Source organism: Nerophis ophidion, linkage group LG27 (genome assembly GCF_033978795.1).
Source record: "Nerophis ophidion isolate RoL-2023_Sa linkage group LG27, RoL_Noph_v1.0, whole genome shotgun sequence".
In the NCBI taxonomy this organism is placed as follows: Eukaryota; Metazoa; Chordata; class Actinopteri; order Syngnathiformes; family Syngnathidae; genus Nerophis; species Nerophis ophidion.
The window spans coordinates 29,002,825-29,016,085 of NC_084637.1; positions in this window are offsets into that span (position 1 = coordinate 29,002,825).

Consider the following 13,261-nt stretch of genomic DNA (forward strand, 5'->3'; position numbering starts at 1 on the left):
AGGATATCACCACATGGGCTCAGGAACATTTCAGAAAACCACTGTCACTAAATACAGTTGGTCGCTATATCTGTAAGTGCAAGTTAAAACTCTACTATACAAAGCGAAAGGCATTCATCAACAACATCCAGAAACACCGCCGGCTTTTCTAGGCCCGAGATCATCTAAGATGGACTGATGCAAATGGAATATTGTTCTTATAAAAACTGAGAAGGGCTGAACAAAAATGGCATCGAAAAGGTGATCATGTACTGCAGATTACAACCTGAATGTAGTGAAATATGCAGCAGAAACCGACAAGAGGAAGCGGCGCATACCTTTGGAGTTGGCAGAGTTGTTTGGAAGCGACATCGAGGAAGAAGATTTCCTGGGATTTATCGATTAGGAGTGACAGATTGTTTGGTAAAAATATAGCATGTTCTATATCTCCTAGTTATATGAATGATTCTTACCATAACATGTTACGTTAACATACTAGGCACCTTCTCAGTTGGTTATTTATGCGTCATATAACGTACATGTGGGGAGGCGCAGCCCTGCCCAAAGTGGCGGCAAGGAGGCGGAGAATGCGGATGAGCAGAGAGGCGGGGCGTGCCGGGAGCGATGCCGCCGCAATCAAATTCAGGTGCGTAGATCTCGCACCGGCACACAATTGACATTTCTCCTCTGGCTGTATAAAAGGGGAGAAGGAGGAGGGATCATGGCAGAAGGAGTAGGAGAACCGGCTGCAGAAGCTGACGAGCAAAAACGACCGAGAGCGAGCCGAAGACAGCAACGAAAAGCGAGAGAGGAGCAAGCAGGAGAGGAGCAGCTGAAAGGCGATCCGACCAAAAGACGAAGTTTTATTTGAAAAAATAAAAAGAGACAAACCTGCTCAAGAGATGTCCTTCCTGAATGGTCCGTGGAACCCGCACGACGACAGCAAGCGACTGTCACAGTACACTTGTTCAGCCTGTTGTTCACTTTTTTTTATTTATTTTAAATTGCCTTTCAAATGTCTATTCTTGGTGTTAGATTTTATCAAATAAATCCATCCATCCATCCATCCATCATCTTCCGCTTATCCGAGGTCGGGTCGCGGGGGCAGCAGCCTAAGCAGGGAAGCCCAGACTTCCCTATCTCCAGCCACTTCGTCTAGCTCTTCCCGGGGGATCCCGAGGCGTTCCCAGGCCAGCCGGGAGACATAGTCTTCCCAACGTGTCCTGGGTCTTCCCCGTGGCCTCCTACCAGCTGGACGTGCCCTAAACACCTCCCTAGGGAGGCGTTCGGGTGGCAACCTCACCAGATGCCCGAACTGCCTCATCTGGCTCCTGTCCATGTGGAGGAGCAGAGGCTTTACTTTGAGCTCCTCCCGGATGACAGATCTTCTCACCCTAAGGGAGAGCCCCGCCACCCGGCGGAGGAAACTCATTTCGGCCGCTTGTACCCGTGATCTTATCCTTTCGGTCATGACCCAAAGCTCATGACCATAGGTGAGGATGGGAACGTAGATTGACCGGTAAATTGAGAGCTTTGCCTTCCGGCTCAGCTCCTTCTTCACCACAACGGATCGATACAACGTCCGCATTACTGAAGACGCCGCACCGATCCGCCTGTCGATCTCACGATCCACTTTTCCCCCACTCGTGAACAAGACTCCTAGGTACTTGAACTCCTCCACTTGGGGCAGGGTCTCCTCCCCAACCCGGAGATGGCACTCCACCCTTTTCCGGGCGAGAACCATGGACTCGGACTTGGAGGTGCTGATTCTCATTCCGGTCGCTTCACACTCGGCTGCGAACCGATCCAGTGAGAGCTGAAGATCCCGGCCAGATGAAGCCATCAGGACTACATCATCTGCAAAAAGCAGAGACCTAATCCCGTGGCCACCAAACCGGAACCCCTCAACGCCTTGGCTGCGCCTAGAAATTCTGTCCATAAAAGTTATGAACAGAATCGGTGACAAAGGACAACCTTGGCGGAGTCCAACCCTCACTGGAAATGTGTTCGACAGAGCTTGGTCCAGCAATGCGGACCAAGCTCTGGCACTGATCGTACAGGGAGCGGACCGCCACAATAAGACAGTCCGATACCCCATACTCTCTGAGCACTCCCCACAGGACTTACCGAGGGACACGGTCGAATGCCTTCTCCAAGTCCACAAAGCACAATTTTTGGGGAAATTTATCAAATAAATTTCCTCAAAAATTCGACTTACTTTTTTCCGTCTTTATTATGCATTTTCGGCCGGAGCGACTTATAATCCGAAAAATACGATACGCACTCTTACACATTCCCCTGGTGTGAAAAGGTCAGTTCTAAAAGTGGACTTAATCAACCGTGTCAACGCAGGGAAAATGGCGAGTCACTTAATCAAAGATTTCCTTTCCAGTCCGTAACTGCGTACTCGGAAACTCTGCTGTTTGGAACATTTCACTTCTGTTCTTCGAGGGACCAATTTGTGCATTTTTGAAAATGATCGACCGTGGGTTGAGACTTTTAAAAAGGTGTCAAACGATAGGTGATAGCAAAAAAAATACATGATGATAGGCAAGACCACTACGGTCTTCGCTTTGCGATACACATCTGACAATGGGTTCGTTGAAAAGGTCGAATAGAATTGTTTAGCCCAAGGGTAGGGAACCTATGGCTCTAGAGCAGGGGTAGGGAACCTATGGCTCTAGAGCCAGATGTGTCTCTTTTGATGACCGCATCTGGCTTTTGGATAAATCTGAGCTGACATTGCTCAGCACGATAAATAATGAATAATTCCACTTGTAATCAAAAATAACGTTCAAAATATAAAACATTCTCATGCATTTTTATGTTCAAGAAGTTGCGTTAATGGTAAGAAGTAATTTATCTATTATTGGTTAGCGTGGGGCTTGCCCTCTTGGGGGTTCTTCAGACCACAAGGCACCGACATGAGAGCCTGTTCCAGGGTTACAATATTTTTTACATTTTCAATAAGTCTCGTAGTTGCTTTCCAGCATTTGTCTTGTTCTCTTTCGTTCTCGCTCTCTCCAGGCTGCTGCTTATTAACAGAGTGACAAGTGATTAGAAAAAAAGGCCCAGCTGGGCCATCTACACACCTGTCGCTGATTTCGAGGTTGGCCCTGGCAACACCCGCTTCGCTGCAGGCCCACAGTTCACGCCCCCTCCACAGTTAGCTTCAGAATAACAATGTTATTGCAAAGAATAAGAGACCTATTATACTCTAGAAATGTTGGTCTTACTTAAAAATGCACGCGTTGAGTTGTGTTCAGTGTTGAAGAAAATATTATATGGCTCTTACGGAAATACATTTAAAAAATATTTGGCATCTTGGCTCTCTCTGCCAAAAAGGTTCCCGACCCCTGCTCTAAAGCCAGATGTGGCTCTTTTGATGACTGCATCTGGCTCTCGGATAAATTTTAGCTGACATTGCTTAACGCGTTAATTATGAATAATTTCGCTGGTAATCACAGTGTTAAAAATAACGTACAAGACATAAAACATTCTCATGCATTTATATCCATCCATCCGTTTTCTACTGCACCTGTTCAAGAAGTCGCATTAATGGTAAGAAGTAGGTAGGTAGGTCTTTATTGTCATTGCAACAAGTATAACGAAACTTTGTTTTCAGCACAAACCTGTTCAAGATTAGACAAACAAACAGTGTACAGGGTTACAGAACAAGAACGCTGATGGGTCACCATAAGGCGCCCCGTAAAAGATGGGGAAAAAAGGTAAACGCTGGGGAAGGTTGAGTAAAAAAATACAATCCAGAATGGGGTCCTAAAGGGGGCCCAGTTCGGAGTTAGAAAAAATCTCCATAACAAAGCACATATACATATTACAACATAGATCTCAAGATATCTAGCAACAGAGGGAAGGTAGTTCAAGGTCATGGTGGTAGGCCGCAGCTCTCAGGCGCTGATCATCCATTCATCACCCCTATGGGATTGCGTCGAAGGCGTTGGATTGGGGGACAGGAGGGTGTATGTGTGGCGGATATTTTTTTTTGTGGATTTGTGTGTATATGAGCCCATAGTGTGTCTCTGTTCGGTGGCCTCGATGTATTTGCCGTCGCTAGTCCAAAGTTCACAACAACAGGTGTGTGTCCATGAGAGACAAGAAGGGAGTTTGTTGTGTCTTCCTGCAGTGATCTTCGGGAGAGTCTCAAAGCCAGGGAAAAAATCCAAGTTAAAATGATTTGTATGCGAGTGAAAATGAAATTTGCTTTTCACTCTAAAATTGTCTATGACTGGTCCTCAAAACTGCAGGGTAGACAGTCCGATGTCATCCACAGTTCTTCCCGCATCCTCCAATCATTTGTGGCAGCTTTGGGGTACTTTGAAGACTGCCAGCAACTTCCAATTTGTCGACAAACCAGAGCAACGCTTACTTCAATCAGCAGATGTCCTGTTGTCATAATTCCGAATAGGTGGATATCTTCACGTCCTCGACAGAAAAAATCGCCAGGCATGCGACCCTCCTTCTTCTCCCAAGAGTCGGTCGTGTGTCCAGCAACAACCGCTTCGTCACGACAGCAGATTCCCCCAAACCCAAGATCTTGTCAATTTTGTTCAGGCCAGTTAAATAGTTCCGATGTTTAGATTTGGAGATCAGTGCAAAAAGAGGCAACAAGAAAGTTAAGACAAGACAAAACAAAGAAGCAAGCAGGAGAGATAAGGGAGAGGAAAGGGGAGCATCCACCTTCGATGAGTGCCAGAGAGAAAGAGTATTTTATGTCACGATGGGGGGGATATGCAGCTTGCTACGGGGTCGTTCTCCGAGGAAGGCAGACGGACTAATCAGGACATGGCATTTAGGTAAAAACGTGATTTAATTTGAACTAAAAAAATATACAAACAAAAATCGCTCACAGCGGAGGCACAACTTGGGCTAAAGAACAAAGCTAACGCATAAACAGACTAAGAACGTAAATCAAACAAAACTTACTTGGCATGGCATGAAGCACGAAACTATGGCAAGGCATGAAACAAGTCAGCACAGGGCGACTGACTGGCAAAGACGAGCTTAAATACTGCCTCTGATTAGTGCTCGGGAAGCAGGTGAGCGGGCGTTTTGTCCAACAGAGACAGGTGGACAAAATGAGAAACCAAGGAAACCAGACAAGGGAGTGGAAGAAAAAACAGGAACTTAAAGATTCCAAAGGCCAAACAAAAACATGATCAACAAACATGACATTTTATTTATTATTGGTTAGCTTCAGAATAACAGTGTTATTAAAAAGAAAAAGAGACTTATTATACTCTAAAAAATGTTGGTCTTACTTAAAAATGCACGCATTTGGTTGTATTCAGTTTTGAAAAATATGATATGGCTCTCACGGAAATACTTTTTGAAATATTTGGCTTTCATGGCTCTCTCAGCCAAAAAGGTTCCCGACCCCTGGTTTAGCCGCACAATGGCCGCTATAAAGACAACAGAAAGCCCAAGTAAATGACAAACGCTAAATACACTTTAGAAATGATTTTTTTTTTTTTTTTTTGCGCTTTATGCCCATGTTGCCAGGCTCTTAGGCTTATTACTTTCGGCAAATGGGGATAAAAGCGCTCTGTAATTACTTGTGTTCCCCAGTGGGTGATAGTAACATTCTCAGTGAGCTTTGCAGTTCCTGTATAATTAACTTCAGGAAAACAACACATGATGCTCTCCTTTTTTAATTATATTTATTTATTCTTAGCGATTACATTGTCTCATAACAATACTGATTTGGCCCAAGTCGGCTGGAATTGGCTCCATCTCTTCCTCATTATGCCCGACTGACAGTTATGGCGAGCGAGATGCATTCGCACACCCCCGGAATTGTGAGTATCAAGCATTACAACATAAAATAGTCAGTGTCAGGGTTATTTGGTGTTGAACCCCAAGATGCAGAGATGGAGGCAGGCATGGAGTGAGCAAACGTGATTTAATAAAGATACTAAGACAAAATCAAACAAAGGGTTCAAACCAAAAGGCGGATAATAAACAAAAGGTTTTTAGCATAGAAGCTAACAAGAAACAAAAATGAACTTTAGCATGGAAGCTAGAGGATAACAAACAGAAAAACTGGAAAAAGCTAATGGCTAACAAAAACAGCTTACCGCTACGACGACCAGGACAAGATGTAGCACGAGAGGTAATTGCTGAAATCATGCCAGACACGACAGGTACTAAAGACACAAGAGTGACATGAGGCAACGACAATACAATACGATGATCCAGCACTGACTGGAGGATCAAAGCAGGTAAAGTAGGAGCTGGCTGATTGACACCAGGTGCGACCAGATGCCAATCAGCCGCAGCTGAGTGAAAACAGGACACAGGGAGACAAACAGGAAGCTGAACCAAAAATAAGAGCACTAGACAGGAACTAAGGACAGGAAATACTAAACACACAGAGGAGAAACTAAAACACGAACAAACTGTCAGTGGCAACTCTGACAGTAGCCCCCCCTCCCATAACGGATACCAGACGTTTTACGAACCCTCCCCCCCTAGAAAAAAAACTGTCCAAAGTCAAGGGAAGGTGGAGGGAGGACAAGGTGGTGGGCCGTCAGTGTCCCCGCACCCAGCGGGGAAGAGTCAAGTGGCGACGGCGACTGGAACGCCGCTGCCATTTGCGAGGCGGTCGCCCATGAAACGACCACCTCCGTGGGTGACAGGTGTATGGTGGCTCCCCCTGCTGGCCCACTGGAGAGGATGGTGGTGGCGCCCCCTGCTGCTGGCCCACCGTAGTGCATGGTTGTGGCGCCCCCTGCTGCTGGCCGACCGGAGTGCGCAGTGGTGGCGCCCCCTGCTGCGGGCCCACCGGATCAGCCGCAGCTGAGTGAAAACAGGACACAGGGAGACAAACAGGAAGCTGAACCAAAATAAGAGCACTCGACAGGATCTAAGGACAGGAAATACTAAACACACAAAGGAGAAACTAAAACACAAACGAACTGTCAGTGGCAACTCTGACAGTCAGTTTATTATTTATTTTCATTTTTTTTTTTTGCATTTTCTTGTTTCTGTATTGTTGCGGTCAAAACGACAACTTGTTTTCATTTCATAATTTTAGACATAGAAAAAGATTGAGGTGGTCAAAAAAATGATCGGTTGGCAAACAAAACAAATCTAAGCATAGTACAAACATGACCTACTCTATGTCAATCATAGGGATGGGTCCGAACCGATGCAGTCCCAATTCCCAGTACCTCGGAACCGATACCAGTACTCAATGATACCAATTGTTTGTACTTGTGTGGGTGTTCATGTGGTAATAAATGTTAAATGGTTCAATAATACAATCTCAAATGTGTCTAATAACTGTGCCATCAAGTTGTTATATCTTGTTGTCTTACACTTCTTGCAAGTAGTAGTAAACTTTGCATGCCAAGACCTTAAAGGGGACCAGCATTGTTTGGGAGTTTTGCTTATCGTATAGCCCTAGTGTGTGAATGTGAGGGTGAATGTTGTCTGTCTATCTGTGTTGGCCCTGCGATGAGGTGGCGACTTGTCCAGGGTGTACCCCGCCTTCCGCCCGATTGTAGCTGAGATAGGCGCCAGCACCCCCCGCGAACCCGAAAGGGAATAAGCGGTAGAAAATGGATGGATGGATAGAAAAATTATGAAAGACATGACGACGGATGGATTTTTTAAAATGCATTTTAACTTGTGAATAAACATAAATTGTCAGGCTCAAACACTGACGACATTTATTAAACAGGACAAGAAGCAGAGAATCAAACATAGACAGAATTCAATTTGGCTCAATTGAGGAGAAAGTGTCGACCTGTAACCTCTTACAGTGTCACCCACGCTCTGGCGAAAGATTTTATTTCTCCCCATTTTATTTGGACTTTCTCCGACCACATGACAACAGCTGCTTCGAAAGGACGAGGTCGTAAACATTTCACAGAAAAGGTCGTAAAAGAGTTCAAAGAAGAGGTTCGTAAAAAAGTTCAAAGAGAGGTTTGTAAAACAGTTCAAAAAGGAGGTCATCTGGAGGTGAGTTTGGTCCTGCTTCCTCTTCCCTTTTGTAGTTCTTGGGTCAGACACTATCTTTGTTGATTATAATGCCTATGGAGTTTTACGAGCCTTACTCTTGGTAGGTTTCAAAGACAGATTTTGCTTTTTTACCGGGCACTCAATGTAACACAAAGTTTATGTGATAACTTAGAAACAATTATTCTAACATAAATGAAAGTCCCCTTACGGCAGAGCCAATGGGATCACCTCAATTTTGCAACAATACTCCATTTAAATTTCAAGTATTATTACTTTTTGTTATTTTACGTACTGATGCAGACAAACAATTGTTGGCGGGGCTTTGATCACTCCTCTGTGTCCATTTGTTTGCATCATCAAGTGGTCTGCTGCTTCCTTGCTTCCCTGCTCCCTGTAAATTTATTCTAGATCATAAATCAAGCATCTTACTTGGACATGAGACATCTGAGTATGTATCCGGACAAGTTGGTACACTTTGACAGCCACTTGGCACCCGAAACTGACAAGGACGACACGAAAAGAGGTGTGTTCCACACCACCCCATCACCCGTTTTTTTTGTGAGGATTATGAGATATTCTTTATCTAAATGGGAATATATGAACATCCCAGTCGTCAGCATCCTAATGGCTGCAGATTTTTCTATTTGTTGGCTCTCATTAAGTCTGCAATTAGGTCAGACTTTGGTGTTAGAATACTTTTGTATGTATTATCATCATAACTTTATGCTTAAGGGCCTGGATATAAATTATTGTCAATCGTGCTAAAGTGGTATTTTTGTATCTGTGCAAGATGGCAATCCAAAAGATTGCCAGTTGTATTTATCAGTGTTGTGTCCAGACCCTTGCTGACGGCCAAGGCCGAACACTGCCGTGAAGCGTACAGAGCAGAGACAAGGCGATATGACCCGCGTCAACTAATTTTCATTTATTCTATAATCATATATTGTGTCTAACCGGAGTTGTCGAGATTACCCCCTTCTCTCAGCGGCAGCTTCGGTGAAGTACTGTATTTTTCAGATTTTAAGTCGCTCCGGAGTATACGTCGCACCGGCCTAAAATGCATAATAAAGAAGGAAAAAAACATATATACACATACATATATACACGTCGCACTGGAGTATAAATCGCATTTTTTGGGGAAATGTATTTGATAAAACCCAACACCAAGAACAGAAGGCAGTTTAAAAGAAATAAAGAATAGTGAACAACAGGCTGAATAAGTGTACGTTATATGAGGCATAAATAACCAACTGAGAAGGTGCCTGCTATGTTAACCTAACATATTATGGTAAGAGTCATTCAAATAACTATAACATATAGAACATGCTATATGTTTACCAAACAATCTGTCACTCCTAATCGATAAATCCCATGAAATCTTCTTCCTTGATGTCGCTTCTAAACAACTCTGCCAACTCCAAAGGTATGCGCCGCTTCCTTGTTTTCTGCTGCATATTTCACTACGTCCAGCTTGTAATCTGCTGTAAATAATTTCCTTTTTGGTGCCATTTTTGTTCAGCCCTTCTCAGTTTGTTATAAATTACCGCCAACGATGAAATGATCCATTTTAATAGCTACGCCAGTATCATATAGCATATAGCAGTTTGCATTCCATGACCCACAATGCACTTCTGCCATGACCCTTCCCCACCGAATTCTTATTGGTTGACGTGTATGTGACGATTGCTGACATTTTCTTCGTCTCTTCCGCGAATGAGATAAATAATATTTGATATTTTACGGTAATGTGTTGATAATTTCACACATAATTCGCTCCTGAGTATATGTGGCACCCTCCGCCCAAACTATGAAAAAAACTGCGACCGAAAAATACGGTAATAGGGACCTTCCTATCCATCCATCCATCCATCTTCTTCCACTTATCCGAGGTCGGGTCGCGGGGGCAACAGCCTAAGCAGGGAAACCCAGACTTCCCTCTCCCCAGCAACTTTGTCTAGCTCTTCCCGGGGGATCCCGGGGCGTTCCCAGGCCAGCCGGGAGACGTAGTCTTCCCAACGTGTCCTGGGTCTTCCCCGTGGCCTCCTACCGGTTGGACGTGCCCTACACACCTCCCTAAGGAGGCGTTCGGGTGGCATCCTGACCAGATGCCCGAACCACCTCATCTGGCTCCTCTCGATGTGGAGGAGCAGCGGCTTTACTTTGAGTTCCTCCCGGATGACAGAGCTTCTCACCCTATCTCTAAGGGAGAGCCCCGCCACACGGCGGAGGAAACTAATTTCGGCCGCTTGTACCCGTGATCTTATCCTTTCGGTCATGACCCAAAGCTCATGACCATAGGTGAGGATGGGAACGTAGATCGACCTGTAAATTGAGAGATTTGCCTTCCGGTTCAGCTCTTTCTTCACCACAACGGATCGGTACAACGTCCGCATTACTGAAGACGCCGCACCGATCCGCCTGTCGATCTCACGATCCACTCTTCCCCCACTCGTGACCAAGACTCCTAGGTACTTGAACTCCTCCACTTGGGGCAGGGTCTCCTCCCCAACCCGGAGATGGCATTCCACCCTTTTCCGGGTGAGAACCATGGACTCGGACTTGGAGATCCTGATTCTCATTCCGGTCGCTTCACACTCGGCTGCGAACCGATCCAGTGAGAGCTGAAGATCCCGGTCAGATGAAGCCATCAGGACCACATCATCTGCAAAAAGCAGAGACCTAATCCTGCGGTCACCAAACCGGAACCCCTCAACGCCTTGACTGCGCCTAGAAATTCTGTCCATAAAAGTTATGAACAGAATCGGTGACAAAGGATAGCCTTGGTGGAGTCCAACCCCCACTGGAAATGTGTTCGACTTACTGCCGGCAATGCGGACCAAGCTCTGACACTGATCGTACAGGGAGCGAACCGCCACAATAAGACAGTCCGATACCCCATACTCTCTGAGCACTCCCCACAGGACTTCCCGAGGGACACGCTCGAATGCCTTCTCCAAGTCCACAAAGCACATGTAGACTGGTTGGGCGAACTCCCATGCACCCTCAAGAACCCTGCCGAGAGTATAGAGCTGGTCCACAGTTCCACGACCAGGACGAAAACCACACTGTTCCTCCTGAATCTGAGGTTCGACTATCCGGCGTAGCTTCCTCTCCAGTACACCTGAATAAACCTTACCGGGAAGGCTGAGGACCTTCCTAATAAATAGAAAAGGTGTGCGGGCTTGACTTTTAGAACGTAGTTTGGATCTGTAACTAGAACACAGCCCAAAACAGGTGTCTCCTCATGAGCTAAATTGAACTCTGTCTCTGCATGTTTTCCTTGCTTCTTGTCTGATTATTAGATGTCATCAGTGTTTGAACCTGACATTTGTTCCAAGCTCAAAGTGGGATATTTCCTAGACTTTCTAACGGCCTTGAATCGAGTACTAGATTCAAGACCAACCTTTTCGCTTCAACACATCGGTTGAAGTAAATAAGTTAGGTGTTGTTTAATGATAGTCAGAGTGCTCTAACTGTGTGGATACAACACAGGTAATAGTTTAAAAACTGCTGCAAATCTATTAGTGGTACACGGGTGGTTTGAGGCACAATTAGAGAGGAAACACAAAAGAACAAAACAAAACACTGTTTTCTTCTGTAACAGTCTATTCATATGTCGCAACTCAAGTCGATTCAGCAGTAAGTTATCGTGTCAACCTCAGGTAATGTTGAGGTCGAGATGCCAAGGGCTATAGATGGCCTGACTAACAAAAAGCTAGTGGGACCAACCTGTAAAATCTTTGTGTCTCCTTGTGAGCTGTAGTTTCTGTCTGTGAAATTAGAATGTACATCATGCTTAGTAGAGCATGTGTCTAGCCATGTTTGAAATAGAACTCACAATGCCAGATATCCGCTTCTGTTTTTCTATTACCAACGAGGAAAGGCAGCAGGAATACACAATTGCACAATGCTGTGTGAAAAAAAAAAAAGATTTTCTGACTCTTTTCTGGTATTTATGTACCTTTAAATTAAGCTGAATGATAAAACTTCCAGCTCAATGTGTGCCTACATATTGAAAATAGGTACTCATGGACAAAGACCTGACCGAAGACTACTCTACACAGTCTCTATAGGCTTTGTGTGGCTCTCAACACAATTTTGTTAGCGTAGCCCCCATCCATCCATTTCCTACCGCTTAATCCCTTCAGCGTCGCAGGGGGTCGCTGGAGCCTATCTCAGCTACAATCTGGCAGAAGGCGGAGTACACCCTGGACAAGTCGACACCTCATCGCAGGGCCAACACAGATAGACAGACAACATTCACACCCACATTCACACACTAGGGCCAATTTAGTGTTGCCAATCAACTTATCCCCAGGTGCATGTCTTTGGAGGTGGCAGGAGTCTATCTCCAGGTGCATGTCTTTGGAGGTGGGAGGGGCTTATCCCCAGGTGCATGTCTTTGGAGGTGGGAGGGAGCCGGAGTACCCAGAGGGAACCCACAGAGTCACGGGGGGAACATGCAAACCCCCCAAAGAAAGATCCCGAGTCCGGGATTGAACCCAGGACGACTCAGGACCTTCGTATTGTGAGGCACATACACATACCATAGGGGTTATGAAAGGATGGTCAGCTCCTGAGAGCTGCGGCCTACCACCATGACCCTGCACTCCCTTCCCTCTGTTGCTAGATATCTCGAGATGTACGTTGTAATATGTATATGTGCTTTGCTATGAATGCTTTTTCCCACTCCAGACTGGGCCCCCTTAGGAACCAAGTCTAGATTGTATTTTTTTTTACTCATCCATCCCCAGCGTTTTACCTTTTACCCCATCTTTTACAGGTCGCTTTTTGGCGACCCATCAGCGTTCCTGTTCTGTAACCCTGTATGTTTGTTTGTCTAATCTTGAACGGGTTTGTGCTGGAAACAAAGTTCCGTTGTACTTGTGCAAAAGACCTATCTATATATATAAAGTCTGTCTGCAAAATTGTTGAAATTTTTTTATTAGGCTATTATTTTTGTGTCACAGGAAGACACAAACATGACTCCTCGTAAAAGGTTGGAACTTACTAATGTGGCCTTCAGGTTTGGTGCCTTTATCCCTTGTGTTTCATATCTGTCGGCAGGAAGTTGGCAACCGGCAGCCTTAATGGCCTGACATGCTAGTTTAGACCTTTAGTAACAAGGAACCTATTTCAACACTGTCGTCACAAAAAGAGAGTGGAGCTGCTGTCTGAGATCTTACCAGAATTTAGTAACCTTTAAAGGCTACAAGCACCACCTGTGGATGGAGTAAATCATGTCAATTTCAGGCTGCAATTATTTTGGACCATTAAGTATTATAAAAATGTGCAATAT